A 16,517-nucleotide genomic window follows, 5' to 3' on the forward strand; every position below is an offset into this window, starting at 1 on the left:
CATTGGTGTGTCGTCCGCAGAATACGCGCACGCTCCCTTCACGTGGGCGTGGCCAGGCGGGTCCCCAAAGCAGCCGGGACGGTCTGCGCCCTGTGGGCGCCGCTCGGGGCCCCTGTGTCTCAGCTCCTCGTGGGTCTCCGGCTCCGAGGGTCTGCTCCGCGTCTGCCTGCCCGTCTGCCGTGCGGTTTGAACTCGCCCTCCCCGGGGAGCGCGGCCGGAGCCCCGCTTCAGGGCGCTGGGAACGTGCCCGTCCCGACACGCTCTCCCAGCCTCTGCCCGCGGCCCCCGCCCCTCGGACCCTCCTGGGTGCCAGGCTTCTGCAAATACCTCCTTCCATCTGGACTTGGCTTTTCGCTCTTAATAGTGTCTTTTGATGGAATGAACTGCAGGGTTTGAAAGAAACCACAGGAGCTGAATCACCAGGGAATCTTTTCAGAGTTTTGGAAAGTCCGGGATTTCTGGGCGGCAAGGGGGAGGGAGAGAGGGTTCTGAGCCAGCCGTGGCTCCGCCCGCTGGGGCTGCGGTCTGCCCCCTCCCCCCGCAGGCGCCGCCCTGCGGGGACGCCTGAGGGCGCGGTCAGACCAGGCGGGAGCGGGCAGGCCCAGCGTCCTTCCTCACCGGGCTCCCGGGCGGGAGGAGGAGAGCGTGCCCGTGGGAGCCCCCTGTGGCCCCCTGGGGCAGGACTCCGGGAGGCCCCCTGGGACAGGTCGAGGGACCTTGGATATGTCGCCCCTCTCTGAGCCTCAGTTTCCCCACCTGCACAGCCAGGGTGTCGACAGAGACCTCTGGGTGCCTCCGGGTCCGGGGCTGAACCCAGCCCGTGTCCCGCAGGCTGTGCGGCCGGGAGCCAGCCGCTGACCTCGCTGCCCGTGGGGCCCTGGGGCAGCCTGAGAAGCAGGCCGTGAGGGTGGGCTCAGCAGCCAGTGCTCGGGCGGCCCCATGGTTCACGGTGACAAACGTCGACGCCCCCCAGGTCCACCGTGAGCTGCTCTGAGTGCGTGATTATGTCAACGGACTGCCGAGTTTCTCCTTAGGATGTTTGTATGCCTTCCTAAGGCGGATTTGGCGTGGGTTTTATTTCTTGTGTTCTGCACGAGAATTTCTTCTGTGACTCGGTATTTTAAGAGGACCCATCTTGACTCTTCACTCACTCAAGGGTCCTCTTGGGTCATTTATATTTTCCTGGAAAATTGCTTAGTTCGTGGAGATGGAGGTTTGTTTTCTACGACGTTGGACACAGCAGTCTCCGTGCAATTCCTGGGGGCGCCTCGGCCTCCCTGGGGGCTCCTTGGCCTCCCTGGGGGCTCCTTGGCCTCCCTGGGGGAGCCTGTTCCCTCTTCGAGCAGTAGGGGCTTACGCTGTCTTTTTTCCTTCCTTACCCGCGGAGCTGAGGTCTTATCTCTTACTCTCGATCTCCTATTCGGGTTGTTATAGAAGCCCCACGGTCCTGCCCCTGCACCCTCAGACCCTGTTTCCTTTGCGCCTGCTTGCGCCTCTGCTGCCCGGATTCCCCACTTCCTCATGACCAAGCAGCTGCTCTGCGGTGTGTAATACTCTGCTAGTTTCGCTTGTTTCTTTCCAGCAACTCAAGCAATTAAAGGTTTCCGTTTCCCCTAATACAGCTTCCTGCGCATCGCGTCAGTTTCTGCGGGCGGCCTGGGGGGACCTGACCATATGTTACAGTGTTTCATTTCTTCTCCCTGCAAAGAGTTGAGGGGTTTTGAAAGCGCCCAAGGGGTATTTTTCTGTTTTCCCCTTTGGTGATCAGCTTCTAACTTGATTGCCCTTTGGTCAGAGAGCCTGGCCGGCGGCGGTGTCAACATTTAAAAAAAATCCTAGTTTTCAAGATGTTCTTTGGCCCAGGATCTGCGTTCCCGCTCCGAAGCGGGGGTGTCCGACCCTCTGGGGTCTCTGGGCCGCACGGGAGGAAGGAGCACCGTCTTGGGTTAAATACACCGAGACGCGTCATCACAAACAGATCTCCGGGTTCTAACTACGTTCCCGATGCGGCATGGGGCCGCATGCACAGCCATCCTGGGCGGCACGTGGCCCCGGGCTGCGGGTTGGACCCCCGGCTCCAGACCCACTCCCCCGGCCGGACAGACGGAGATGGTTCTCGGGTGTCTGGAGACGTCCGTCCATCTGTCTGTCCGACAGGTTTGTGCGGCCGGAGGTCCACACCGCAGAGCCCAGCGCGTCCACCGCACCGCCCCTCCGTGCGGAGACGGGTTCTTCCTTGTTCCACCCGCACTCGCTCGAACCCAGGCCGCCCTCGCTGTGACCGGAGACCCTGCTGCCGGCTGGTGCTCAGGGGCCCGGCTGTGGAGCGAGGGGCGGACAGCGATGGGAAGCTCCCGGAGGCAAGGTGGGGGGGACGGCGGGTGCTGCTGAAGCTCAGGGTCCTCGGGCGCAAGAGTCACGTGAGAAAGGATTCCCTGGAATCCTTGGATGGAACCCTGGACCAGCGACAGTGAACCGCACGTGACCCCAAGGCTCGTAGCGGTGCCGTTACTGGGTGAATCCCTCTTCTCCTGGGAAGACAGTCTGGCACCCTTCCACGCCCCCAGGCGGGCGGGTGCCCCGTCTGTAACCCCTGCCGGGCCCAGGGCGCTGCTGTGGGTGAAGGGCGGCGGGCGGTGAGTGGGGGAGGCTGCTGGGTGCCCTCCCTGGGTCAGCCCACCTGTGTGAGCTGCACGGGCTCAGCCGGTCCTGTTTGAGCTCCGTCTCCCATGACAACAGGGAGCTGGATTTTCTCGCTGGGCCCGTGGGATAGTGGGCACCTTCTCTCCATCCCGTTCTGTTTCCTGCCCAACGTGTTTATGTTTTGTTGTGACTTTCGTTCTCTTGTTATCGGGCCCTTGTTTACTCTTTTTCTTCACTTGAAAATGAAACATTCTGTGCTCCCTGGGGCTGCAGCCTCTATTTCTCTGTCTCACTGATACTCATCAGCAACTGTGTTTCACCCCCCCCCCCCCCCCCCCCCCGGCAGACCGGCATTCCAGCACATTCGATTTCTCCTTTCCGGTTCCAGTCCTCACGTTATGTTTGAGTAACTCTGGCTTCTCAGGCTTTGTTTTGTGAATAACTTGATGTGTTACGTGTTTTTGCAACAGCTCCTTGGCCGTTTGCACTCTACTTTGTAAACACGGGGATCATCTAAGCGTCACGGCGTGACTCAGGGGTTCCGGGCTGTGTCGTCTTCTCCCGTCATCTTCCTCTCCACCCACCCCTCGTTCGCCGGCCTTCCCGCCTGCGTGGCGTTGCCAGTGCGCTCCGGAGCCCTGGTCCCCTGCCGCCTCGCCCACGAACGCCCTCGCATGCGCCCTTCCACTCCTCGGGGGCCGGGCTGCTGTTGGGCTCTCAGCACGCCCCAGGGCCCTGAACGAGAGCCGTGTGCTGAGGGTCCCCTCTGCCACTAACCACGAAGGCTTCTCCCCAGCTGGGGTGCTGCAAACCCCTCCCCTGGAGACAGGGGCCCCCAGACCAGCCCACACGTCAGTCGGAAGAAATCGCAACAGTGAAAGGGGAACTGGGGAGAGAACCAAGCAGATGTCGTAACGCCACAGCGAACACCGCACCACAGCTAAAGCTGGGAGGGGAGGGGGCCGAGTAAACACCATCAGCCCCGCCCTGGCCACGTGGCTCCGTCGGTCAGGGCCTCGTCCTGATACACCAGGGCTGTGGGTTCGATCCCCGGTCAGGGCACGCACAAGAATCAATTAACGAATGCACAAATGAGTGGAACAAGAAATCGATGTTTCTCTCTTCTCTCTTTCTCTCCCTCTGAAATCAATAAAAAAATACATCGAAAAAAATTATGAACCCCAAACTCTCTGGCTATCAAATCAGGTGACATAAATTCCTTCAAAACCCCAATTTACCATCAGTGACACCAGGAAACAGAGAGACTCAAAACAGCCCACTATATAGTGAAGAAATGGACTTTATCAAAAACCATCCCAGGGAGACAATTCCAGGTCCCGGTGTTCCCGTTCAATGTTTCCAGTGTCAGAGAATTACTACCAATCCCTCACAGACGCCTTCAGAAAACTGGGGTGGGGAGGGCACACACTTCCATAGGCCTCTCCCGTGAGGTGGGACCATCCTGGGGCCGTGCCCGACAAGGACAGAGCAGGGGGCGTGGGAGACAGACCAGCGTTCTCACGGACACAGGGCGGACATGCGGGCCAACACTCAGAAAACGGCGTTCGGGGCCCACAGGAGGAATAAGTAACCGACCAGCACCCAGTGAGGCTGGTTCCAGGGATGGGATCCAGAACACGCAAAGAACCAGGGAGGGCCAGCAGCAGGGGACGTCGGGGTCCGGGGGTCGGCTGGCAGGGCTCCCTGGACTTCCTGGGAGGTGCTGACTCAGGCTCCCAGCCCTGCCCCCGGCCTCTGACTCACGCTGGGGTCTAGGTGGTGGGGGCGGGGGCCCAAGGGCACAAAGCGGCCTCTGTGGTGCCCGCTGTGGGCAGCAGAGACGCATCACAGGGGTGAGCCTGCGGGGTCGTCGGAGAGCAGAAATAGACCCGACAGCCTTGGGGGGAGGGCGCGGGACTGGGCGGCTGGGCCTGCCCTTGACCTTGAGGCCAGGCTGAGGGCGGGTGGCAGGCCCTCCCCCGAGTCCCGGAGCGGAGAGGCTGGCCCTGCACGGGGCCTCGGGGTGTGAGGGCTGCGGACCCCCACCCCCGCCCCAGCCCTGAGGCCCCGGACGCAGAGCAGGCGGCCAGAGCCCCGAGCTCAGGGCCAGGCTTCCTGCAGGCGCCGCCCGTGCCCAGGCCTGGCACCTGGGGTGGCCGGGACGCCAGCGGGGGCAGCAGGGAGCCCGAGGTGGCCGGAGGAGCAGGTGTCCTGACCTGGGGAGTGAGAGTCTGAAGCAGCCCCTGCCCTGGCCTCCGCCCCCTCTTGCCCTCACGGCCAGTGCCTGGGGCCTTCCCACACGTGCTGCCCGCAGGCCCCCCGTGGACCCCCAGAGCACGGGACTCGGGACACCGTGCAGCCCAGGGCCTGCCCTCCCGTGCCCGTGGACGTAGCCGTGGGGCAGAGCCCAGTCCAGAAGGGCCGCCTCTCCCCCACCACAGGGCTGACCTCAGCTCACCCGGCCGGGGGGCCTGGGGGTCTCCTGGGTGGCAATAGGCAGGCGGAGCGGGTACTCCAGGCCTCAGCGCTCGCTGTCCCCACGATGGGGCTGGACCACACCCCACAGCTGGGGGCCCATCTCGGGGGTGGGAGGCCTGCACCCCAGAGCGCCCCAGCACCCCCCGGGGAATGGGGGCTCCTGCGAACAGGTCAGATCTCCTGGGATTCTGGCAACTTCGCCGCCCTCCCCACCTGCCCCTCCACGCCCCCCTCACCCTGGAGCACACTTCAGAGGTGGACGGACGTAAAGGACACTGATCTCTAAAATAGGTTTCACAGGGGGGAGGGATGAGCTCTTCGGGCCTTTGCTTCTAAATCGGCCGGTGTGACGCCCGGGCGCCCCACCTGCTGCCCAGCCCCCCCGCCCCCGGGGCCGTCCTTGTCCTAAGCGGCCATACTGTTTGCCGGCCCCTGGCATTTGGAGCTGAAGCCGTGGGGCGGAGTGGCGTTTGTGGCCGGGTGTGTGCTGGGGGTGGGCAGGGGCAGGGGCACACGGGTGGGATGAAGCTGGAAGGGTCGAAGGACGCGTAGCCCCTGGCCGAGTGAGCCGCAGACACATGCCCACACACAGCACTGGCCGGGGCATGGCTGGCGATGGCTAGGGAGGGTCTGACCGGCTTCTTGGGGCCTCTGTCCTTGTGCACGGCTGGCCGGGCCCAATCCGGCCCTCCCTGGGCTGTAAGGAACCTCCTGACGAAAATACCCACGGGAAGCTGCAGCCCCCTTCCAGGCTCCACCCGCAGACCCCCCCCCCCACACACACACAGCCTCATGAAGTCACTCAGGTGCCCGTGGCTGGGTCAGAGCGAAGGTGGGCGCCCCTCTGAGCACGGGGCCCCTGGCAGAGGGAGCTCTGGCAGCTGGTGGCATAGCTCCTCCGCCGTGACACCCTGTCCCTGGGAGGCCCGGGAGCCAGCACCCGCCCCACGTCCAACCTCTGTGAGAAGCCAGTGCTTAGTGGTGCGGCATCGGGCAAGGATACAAGCCCTCAAAACTAGCTCAAGAAACGGGACAACTGACTGGATCATAGAACTCATAAATGTCAGGGGTGGGTGAGCTTCAGGCACAGCTGGATCCAGGAGGCTGGACAGGATTCTTAGGCCCATGTCAGTTCCTCTGGGCTCCATTTCCTTCGTGCCGCTCCGTTGGCAGGCGGGCTGTCCGCCAGGTGAGCCATGAGGCCCGAGGGCGCTCAGGCACAGGGAGCCCCTTTCCGTCCGGCAAACCCCGGAACCTCCCACAGGACCGCCAGGGGCAGCCGGGGGCACGTGTGCCCTGCACGTGGACAGTCCCTGCAGGATCGGCGGGCCGGGAGGGGTCATTTTCAGAGGAGATTCGGGGGAGAAGCATGCCTGCCAGACGGCATGTGGTTGTTTGGGGGTGCAGCGAGGGCTCCCACAGAGAACTGTTCGCAGAGCCAAGGAGGCCGCGCCAGGAGGCGGGGCCCCACCTGCCCGCCCTGCCCTCGGAGCGGAACGCGCGGCCGCGGGCCCGGCGTCTCAGAAAGCCCCGCCGGCTTCAAAGGGGCCCGTCCACCTGCCGCTTTGATCTCGGGAGGGGCTGGCCGAGCGTCCCCATCAAAGGCGCGTGTGCGATTCCAGGCACCCGCAGGGACCGGCCCCACCCCGGGTGCACACACGCTGCTCTTTTATGTTAGAGACGCGGCAACGCACACTTCCGTGGACTCACAGGGCGGGGGGGGGGGGGGCGGTGCCGCCACGGAGCCCGGAGGACGCGGGGGACACAGAGCGGCAGCAGCAGGACTCCAGGGCCCCGCCTGGCCCCGCCCGGCCGCCCGGGTCTCTGGGTGCCCCTGGAGCTTCTGCGGGGACGGCCGCCCCGTGTGCTCTCGCTGCGCCGTGACGCTGGGGGCCAGGCGGCCCCCGCGGGTCCCTCCAGCCGGGCTCTGGGCTCCAGGCACAAGGTGGCCCCGTGAGACTCAGGACGCCATGGACACACACGTCACAGTGGCTCAGAACCGCAGCCTCCCCGCCCCAGGCCCCGGGTGGGGAGGGGAGGACAGAGGGTTCTTAGGTGGGTAGAAGGCGGCCTGAGTCCTACGCAGGATGGCCAGGGCAGGTCACCTGCTCGCTGGCGGCCTCGGCATGTGGTCACCAGTGGGAGGGGAGAAGAGACAGGCCCCCGGGGGCAGCCTGGGTGCCAGGGGCAGGGGAACGGGGCCCAGGGCAGGGTGTGGACGCAGCAGTGAGGCTGCGAGTGGGGCCGGGCACTGGCCCTGGAAGGGAGGACCCTTGTCTGCCGCCTGGGGGGCAGCTGGGCCTTGCCGTCTCGGCAACGGGGAGGAGGGGCCGGCCTGGCACAAGCGCCGGTCTGCAGGGTGGGCCCCACGCTGCACACCGCACCAGGCGGGGCGCCCGGGGCAGGGGAGGCGGGGCGAAGAACGGACCTGCCCCTTGCAGGGCCTGGAGCTGGGAGGGACAGCGAGTCCCTGGTTGCACCGTGACTGGTTCGTGGGCGTGAAGCTGAGGACCAGGAGGGGCCCTGTGGGTGGGGCACCCTTGTGACTCAGGCTTCCTCCCACGTGCACCTGTGGGGGCTCCTCGAAGTCGAACGGGACCGTCCCCGGGTCCTGGGAGGAGTTAGGGGCTTGGAGCTCGGCCCTGAAATCTCTCGGCCACTGTGCAGAACCAGGCCCTGCCCCAGAAACAGGCCGGCTGGTTCCCCGAGGCCGTGCCAGCGCCGGGGACACCCAGTGTCACGCCCCCAGCGACAGGGACTCCCTATCAGAACTCGCGGGCAAGTGATCTGGACCGCAGAGCCCGAGTTCGGGGCGTGTTCGGGGGACCTCGCGCGGACACCGGGCCGGAGGAGAGGGAGGACGGCGTGTGGAGGCTGCGCCGGGCGGGCGGTCGCCAGCAGACCCGCTGGCCCCGCCGGGGAGGGGGCCGGGGACAGAGACCAGACCACGCACAGTCGCCGGGCGACCAGGAGCCGGTCTCACCCCCTCACGGGTCTTCGGGGGCTCAGGAGGCACCGAAAGACTTTGAATCAGACTCAGTTCCTGTGGCGTCTTTGGCTGATTTGGTTCGAAACCTCTCCCAGCAGGGACGGGGGTGCCGTGCGGACGGGGAGTCTTTGATGGACACCTGCAAGGAGGCCTGGGAGGGACCGTGACCTTGCCGATGACCTGGTGTCAGGCCCTGAGTGTCTGCTGTGTGTGGAGGGGCTGGGGGGAGGGGCACGGGGACACCAGCGGGAGGGGGTGAGGCGGAGGGGGGCCCTCCCCGTGAGACCCGGGAGGGAGACCAGGGTTTGGGGGTGGCCTGGGGCTGTGCAAGGAGCCGTGTCCTGTCCGAGGACTCGCAGAAGCCCCTCAGGTCCCAGCAGGTCCTTGGGCTCCCCTGAGAGGGGGTGGGGGTTTGGGTTCCCGTCTGTCTGTGTGCTCCGTGTCAGCTGGGTGGGGGCAGGCCCAGGCAGGCCTCTCCGGGCGTTTCCTGGTGCCCGGAGCTCGGGGTGTGCGGATGCTCGGGGCACAGCGCCACCTCCTGCTCCGCGAGGACCGGACCCGGGGCCTCCCTGCCGTGACGGGAGTCCCTGCCCCTCGGAGCTGGGGAGTCCCAGCCTCGGTCAGCTGTCCGGCAGGACCCCAGCTGGGCCCAGCCCTCGCTTGGCCCACAGCCGGCTGCCCTGCCTCTGTGCCTCTGAGCCCCCCGTCCCTGTGTGAACCAGTGTCCTCCCTCCGTCCGCATCCATGAAACCTCCCCAGCGGGCGCCTTGGCCCCCCGCTCCCACCACCCCAGCCTGCCCGCACCCCGGTGTGCGCTTCCTTCCGCCCTGCGGGTGCCCCTGCTCCCTCAGCAAAGTCTCTGTCCTTGCGGCCGAGGTCAGCGGCCACTTCCTCATTTCCGTGGCTCCCACGCTGGGAGCACGACGCAGCCGCAGGACACGTTCCCACGCGCAGACGTGGGCCAGGACCCCCCCCCACCCCCCGGCAGGCCCAGGGCAGACACGCATGGGGGCCTCGTTACAGACTGCGGCGGACGTCCGGGTGGTGCCGGCTGGGCGCCCCCGGCGGAGCGACCCCACGGCGGCCCAGCTGCCGACTGGGAGCGTCTGCGTGGCTCTGGGGTGGGGTGGGGGTCTGCGTCTCAGCAGCCGTGCCGCACCCCCCCCCTCGTGGCGGCATCCTCCCCAGAGGACCCACAGCGGGAGCGACCAGAGCTGGGTCCCTGGCTCACCCACGGTTGTTAGCTGCTGGTCACCGCTAAATCGGTTGAGCTGGGTTTCTTATCATCTTAATTAAAATAATTATGATTAACGGAGTGGGTGGCACCTCACGCTGACGTGTTCCCCGGGAAGTTCTGCAGAGCCCAAGCCCAGTTCCAGGCTGGTCCCGGGCCGAGCGGGCAGTCGGGAGCCACCCACGGAGAGCCCCTGGCCCCAGAGGCCCCAAGGCTGGCCCACCGTCCCGGGGGTCTGAGGGGGGTGGACAGCAGAGAGGACAGAGCCCCGGCCCCTCGGCTCCGCTGGGCAGCGAGCTCCCGTCGGTAACCAGACGTGATGTGGGAGGCCAGAGGGGCCTCTGGGCAGGGAGGGGGGCGGGGGAGACGCCCCCACCCCCGCCGGGCCCCGTGGGCCTGGTTCCAGCAGGGCCACTCAGCCACAGGCCTTCACAGTTTACGAGCGTTCTGCCCGCGGAGTCACCGGGCCCCTCCTGACCCGAGCACAGGCAGCCCCTTGTCTCGGGTGGGCAGCCGGGGCGGGGGCTGGCTCAGGCCGGCTGGTGAGTCAGGCCCAGCGGGAACACGGTCCTGGCCGGCCGGGCCGGCCACCCACCCCACCCTGGAAACAGGCTCGCAGGGTGGGAGGCGGGGGGTCAGGCTATTCCGGGACCGGGATCCGGGGCACGGGGAGGGCACTCGGAGCCCCTGCTGGGGCCTGAGTGAGGTGCTTCTGTGTGGGTGCGGGCCAGCAGGCACAGACAGAGGAGGTCCCCAGACCCTCCATGGTCCAGAGTTAGCTGGCACCGGTCCAGACGCGCCCGGCCACGGCGGGCTGGGCCCCATCGCTCGCTGGTCCTCGGTGCCTGGGGACCGGCCAGCCATCTCGCTGCCCCTTCTCCGTACGCTGTATGCTCTCAAGGACAAGGAGCGCCCCGCTCGGGCCTTCTGTGGGCGCGGAGAAGGGGGAGTTGTGCCCACCCTCACTTCCCAAGGACGCAGCAGGGGTGGGGGAGAGGGAGGTGGGGACCGATGGGTGAGCGCCAAGGTCAGGGCCAAGGTCAGGGCCAAGGTCAGGGCCAGTGGCGCTGCTGGGACTCGCTGTCGGCCCCACAGGTGGGTGCGGGGTGTCAGGATCCGTGCTGCATGGCCGGGACGGCATCAGGACCAGAGCGGGCACCGTGGTGCCCCTCCCCCAGGCCCCTGGGGGCCCCACAACGCCCCCCAAAGCTCCCCCTCCTGGGCTGTCTCCACCCCACTTCCACCAGCTCCTCCTGGCCACCCTGACCCTCACCCAGAGCCGCTGGATCTGGGCCTGTCCCTGGCCTCGCCGTCCCAACACTGCCGGGCTGGGAGCTGGGGATCTCGCCTGAGTCCCCCAGGACCCCCACCCACCCCGGTCTCTCTCCCTCTGGCTTCCTTCCCCTTCCCCTTCCCGGGAGAGCTGGGTCACTCAGGGCAGGGAGGGCCCCGGCGGCTGTGGGTCCCCCCTCACAGGGGTGCACGGCAGAGGCCACGGGCACCGCCCGACACCCTCCCCAGCCCCACCCCAGTCCCACCCCAGACTGAGCAGACAGCCTGGCTCCCCTCGGGGTCATGGGGTCACACTTCACCCTTGGGGGGGTCCCTGTGGGTGGGGGAGGGAGGTGGACTCACCTGACCTGCCAGCCTGGTGGGGGTGGGTGGGCAGAGGGGAGCGAGTGGCAGGTGGCTCCCCACAGCGTGTCTGTGGGGGTGGGGTCCACTCCGAGCCCCAGCCAGAGCCCCCGGTACAAGCCCCCTGGGGAAAGGCCCCTCCCACCTGGGGGCCCTGGAAAGGCCACCAGAGGAAACCTGCTCCAGGGCCCTGGAAACCAGAGCCCCGTCTCCTCCCAGCCTGCCCTGCTCGGCTCCGCCTCAGCTCCCTCCTGGGCCACGTGGGGGACAGAAACGCGCTCCGTGCAGAAGCGGCCCCAGCCCTGTGGGGGCCCAGCAGCAGGCGGAGGGGCAGCGGGTCTCCTGAGAGGCGACCAGGTGAGGCCAGCGGGAGAGACCCTCTGGGCGGGTCAGCTGAGCACGGAGTGGGGGAAGGGGAGGCTTCGGTGGGAGAGGCCTCCCCGAGACTGACCAGCAGAGGGCGGGTCTCTGACCACACGAGGGGGTGCCGGGGGCCGCCCGGGGCAGGGGCTCCATGAAGGGGGTCCCCTCTGCAGACCCATGTGCTTAGCTCAGACGGACAAGGTGGCGTGACTGTGGAGCAGGCCAAGGACACCGGGGAGAGAGAGGCCGGGGTCGGAGGCCGGGGTCGGCGGCCCGAGGGGCAGGTGTTGCTCCCCTGGGGCAGGCTGACCCCGAGGGGCCCCCAATCCCATGTGTGTGTGTGTGTGTGTGTGTGTGTGCTCTCCGAGACCGGGGCGGGTCTCCAGGCAGGGGTGGGGCCCCCGGCAGGGTCCTCCCTGAGGTCCCCCAGGACGGGTTTCCCCCGGAACCTGCACACACACGTCTGCCCTCCGTGCCAGCGAGTGCACGAACCCACATGGGATGGTCTGAAGGTTCTGGGCGCTTTTACACCGTGATAAAACCAGATAAGCTGCACCCCGGGGGACCCCAGGCTCCGTCTGTCTCCAGCAGGGAGACTCAGGAGCCACCCTGGGGTCAGGGGGCAGGGTCAGGGGCTAGGGCCTGGGGTGGGGGCACCCAGAGAGAAGGTCATGGGAAGCAGAAATGTTCTTTCCTCAACAAGCAACCACGGAAACCTCGCCCAGGCACCAAGGCCAGTTTCCACGCCACCGCTTCCAGGCTGCTCTCCAGGGTTTCCTCCCGCCTCCTCCTCTTCTGTGCTGCTGGCTCTGCATAATGCCCCCACCCCGTCACCTCCAGTCTTGTATCATTTGGAGATGCCCTCACGTGGGCCTCCCTGCTGCAGAGGGGCGGGGTCCTCTTGCACCCCTGGCCTGGGCGTAGCCAGCGCAGTAGACCCGGGGTGGCTCCGGGGGAGGGGCTGTGGTTTGGGGTGAGATGGAACCGTCCTCCGCTCACAAGGATGGGGGCCACCTGCCTTGCCAGCTGAGACCAGCCCCGTCTGCGCTGTCGATCCCAGAGCCTGGGGGTGTCAGGCCAGGTACCTCCCCGAGGCCCCAGCCCAGGGTCAAAGTGCATCGAACACCCACACGGGGCCGGGTGCCGCAGCACCCCACGGGAGCTGGTCAGGCCAGCAGGGAGAGCCCCATCGGGGGACCGGGGATGGCCACCCATAGACGGAGCAAGGACTCGGGGAAGACGGCCAAGGTCGTACACATGGGGCCGTCCACGGTGTTTGCTCACGGTGACGGCAGAGGCCGGATGCCCCTCGGAGGAGGCTGCCCGGCTCAGCCCCGGGGGCGGCCCAGGGTGGGGCGCGGCCCAGGGACGGCGTCAGGGATGCCGGGCAGCGACACGTGTTCTGTGAAACATGTTCCAAGCATGTTCCATGCCTAGAGGAGGCTATCAGATGGCTTCGTAGCTGGACGTGGTTGTGCTTCTCCTATTTTCTAAGAAAACCAACACCGGGGAAACCCCAGACTAGGGAAACCGGCTGGGGGCGGGGCCGAGAGCCGTGGCAGGGGCTGGGGGGAGCAAGAGGCCCGTAGGCGCGGGCCGTCCCCGGGGTGGGCGAGTGTCACTCCGGACCAAGGGGCAGCTTTGCTGCCTGAGACCATCGTGGGTCAGGGGTCTGGACGGCCCAGGAGCACAGAGGGACAGGGGACCCCCGAGCCGGCCAGACGGGGGCCAAGGAACCTCGCTGCCCCTGTGGAGAGGCGGCGTTCTGAGAGCAGCATCTCGGTGAGACGGACCCCAAGGACGGACAGACGGACAAGTCCTCCACAAAGTCCTGAGGAAGGGGAATGAGGGACTGTCCGCCCCCCGCCTCGGTGATGGGGACCAGGGAAGGACATGGGCTGACCCCCGCCCTGGGGCCTCTCCAGGGCAGGCCCAGAGGAGACAGGAGGGGGACAGTCCTGGGTGGGGAACTGAGGAGCAGGCGGGGGCGGGGGGAGGCCCCAGCCTGAGCTGCCAGGAGTCCAGCTTGAGGCTCCATCTGGCCTGGAGGACCAGGAGGCCCTGGGCACACAGGGGGGGGGGGGCAGGGTGGGGGAGGGGGACCAGGTGGGGACAGCTGGGAGGGGCGGACACGCACTTGTTGGCAGCCTGGCGCTGAGCACTCCACGGGGGCAGGTTCCTGCCGTTTTCCAGAAGCAGAAACAGAGGATGGGGTGGCAGCAGGACGAGGCCAGGGCTGCGTGGGCCCCGGGGACACCCCACCCTGGGTCTGCAGACCCCGCCACCAGGCCGGGGAACCAGGGGCCCCCAGCTTCAGGATCAGCTCCAGCCCGACCTGCTAGGTGACGATGGGAGCTGCGGTGTCCCCAGGACCCCCATGCCCCCACCTCGGTCCAAGCTGGCAGGTTCCGGGCAGGCAGCCTGTGGGGAGGGGCTGGCCGGCTCCTCCCGGACACTCAGACCCGCCCCTCAGCTCAGCGAGGACGGCAGACAGGATGACAGGTGCCCTCGCCCTGCCCGACCCCGTCCCTGGAAACCAGCTGCCTCCTGTCAGCAGCCCTGGTCCAGGCGGCCCAGCCTGTCAGAGCGGCTGCCCAGCCCCCGCCGCGGCCCGCAGCACCCTGTGCTCGCTCCTGACTGACAGGGCTGGGTGGGTGGGTGGGCGGGGGCACCAGACCCCGCTGGGAGGTGGGGCTGACGCTCAGGCGTGGGAAGGAGGCCCGGACTCCGCCTGTCACACAGCTGCGGCCAGAATCGCGAGGCCGCCCCCCCGCCCGGCGCGTTAACAAGGCAGCAGCAGGTCGCCCGCCTGCACCCGGGGCGACTCCACTGCCGTGTTTTCCGGCGCGACCCCGCACTTTGTTTATGCATGAACGTCGGCCGGGGAAGCGGCCGGAAGTCTCCCCGGCAGCCGGGCGGGAGCGGTGCGGGGGAGCGAGACCGCAGCGCAGAGCCGCTGACAGCTGACGGGCAGACGCGGGGAGAAGACGCTCCGAGGGCACGGAGGGCGAGTCAGGAGGTGGATGGAGCTGGCGGAGCGCAGCGCCTGGGGTGGAGGCTGCCCCCGTGGCCCCCCCGGAGTCGGCTCTGGGCCCAGCGGCCCGGCCGTTTTTAGCCCCGCGCGAGGCAGGCTGCCGCTAGGGCCCGGCAGCCGCGGCGACCTTGTCAGGGGTCACGCCGCGCTCGCCGGGGCCTCAGTGCGCACATGGGCCTGCCACGCCCCGCCCCCCTCCTGCCCTCCCGGAGCGCCCCTCCCTGGCCGGCCGGCTGCTCAGGGAGGCCGAGGTCCACAGGCAGCCTGGGACCAGCAGCCCGAGCCCAGAGGGTCGTGGCTCTCGGGCCACACGGCAGTCCCTGTCGTGCAAAACCTGTTGTCCTCGGGGTCGGCATTCGGTGCGAAGATTTCCCCCAGCCGGTTCGGCGGCCGCGCCCCGGCTCCAAAGCGCGCGGGAGCAACAGCAGCTGCGGGTCAGAGGGGCGGAGGCCCCGCCCAGAGCGGGCCGGCCCGGCGGGTGGTTACGGAAGACGGGGCGCGTTACACCGTGGCCCACGCTGCCCGCCCGCCCTGCCAGCAGCTCCGGGTTTGCAAACTGTGTGCATGTGCATCCCCTCCGGCCACACTGCAGGACCAAGGGTGCCGCCCCCCAAGGGAGCCCGCTGAGCCGGCCCAGCGTCCACCGCCTTCCGGAGTCGCGCTCTCCCAGCTGCTGCACAAGTTCCGGGCAGGGGGTGGGGTTTGTGGGGAGTCCTGGTCACTAACCCTCCCGGGCTCTGCGTCCCCGCCTGTGACCCGAACTGCCGCCGGGGTCCTGCATCCTGCTCAGTGGACAGCTGAGGGGGCCTCCTGGGCTTCCACGGCACGGCCTCCACGCGCCTCGCCTGCCCAAGCCCAGGGCGCGGTCGGGAGGGCCCAGTGTCTCCGTGGGCGAGTGCCCGTGCAGGACGGACCGACGGCCGGGCACGAGCGCGCCCCTTGGGGTGGCTCTGGCTTCTCTCGGACGTTTGCGTCAAGCGTGAGGAGCGCCGTCACTCCCCACACGGCCTTCTACTCCAGACGCTGAGCAGAAGGTGGCCCTTCCCTGTCCGGCCTGCTGTGTGGCCTCGGCATCCCCACGACTGAGGACCTTCACGCCGGCTACAGGGGGCTGACCCCCCCCTCCCCACGGGGCGGCGGTCAGCCCTGGGCCACGGTCCCTGGGGCTTGAGGCCACCCTCATCCTGCCCCTGCCCGCATCAGCACCCAGTCGGGGAACTGGCCCTCCCCCATCCACTCTGGAGCCTGGCGAGCAAGCCTGGGACACCCAGCTGGGACTGGCCCTGCGCTTTGAGAAAGACGCAGGTTCCTCGCCACCCGATGGGCACTTTCTGGAGTTTGAGCGCCCCCTGCTGTGGGAGCCGGAGGAGGAGGGGTTTCCAAGGTCCGGCCCCGCCCCCACTGCCCCCTGCTGCTGTGCTCTCAGGCCCGCGGTCCTGCCCAGCACTCGAGGCCTCGCGGTTGCACGGCTCAGATGAACTCACAAGTGATTTCATGAATTTCAGCTTTGTGCAAAAAAATTACACACACTACTCTGAGGAAACGTAGCAAAATGAAAGAATTATCACAAGGGGATGCATTACAGTTGACAGTTGCTTATTTTCAAAAGTTTTCCTTGTTTTAACTATTTATTGAATAATGAGTCTATGACTTGCCTAATAAAGAATACGTTCCCAGAGGCTGAAAAATCAGAACGCTCTGTCCCTGTGACCTCCCGGCTGTGCTCAGTGGAAACGCAGGACAGAGAGTGGGAGGGGCCCTGTCCGCCGCCCGCCGCCCCCCTGCCCTGCCCCCTAAGTCCCAGCTCCTTCCCCAGGACAAGTTCCCTGTCAGGTGCCAGCTCCTGCCTGAGCAGCCAGCCTCCCGGGCAGCACCATCTGGCACTGGGGCGCCGCCATCCCACCACACTGGCCTGGAAGGAGCCGCAGCCTCTGCCGGCCCCGCCCCCTGCAGCTCGACCCCCACCCAAGTCCTCCCACTGCAGGGGGAGAATGTGGGGTGGAGCGGAGCCCCTGCCCGCTCTGCCACTGCCTCTGGGGGTTTGGGGGCTCCCGGGGTGCAGGCAGCTGAGGAGACGGCCTGGTCGGCCCACGTCTGGCTGGAGGAGCCCGCGCCGGCGGGGCCTGAGTGGGGCCTCCTTG

Source organism: Phyllostomus discolor, chromosome 4 (assembly GCF_004126475.2).
Source record: "Phyllostomus discolor isolate MPI-MPIP mPhyDis1 chromosome 4, mPhyDis1.pri.v3, whole genome shotgun sequence".
In the NCBI taxonomy this organism is placed as follows: Eukaryota; Metazoa; Chordata; class Mammalia; order Chiroptera; family Phyllostomidae; genus Phyllostomus; species Phyllostomus discolor.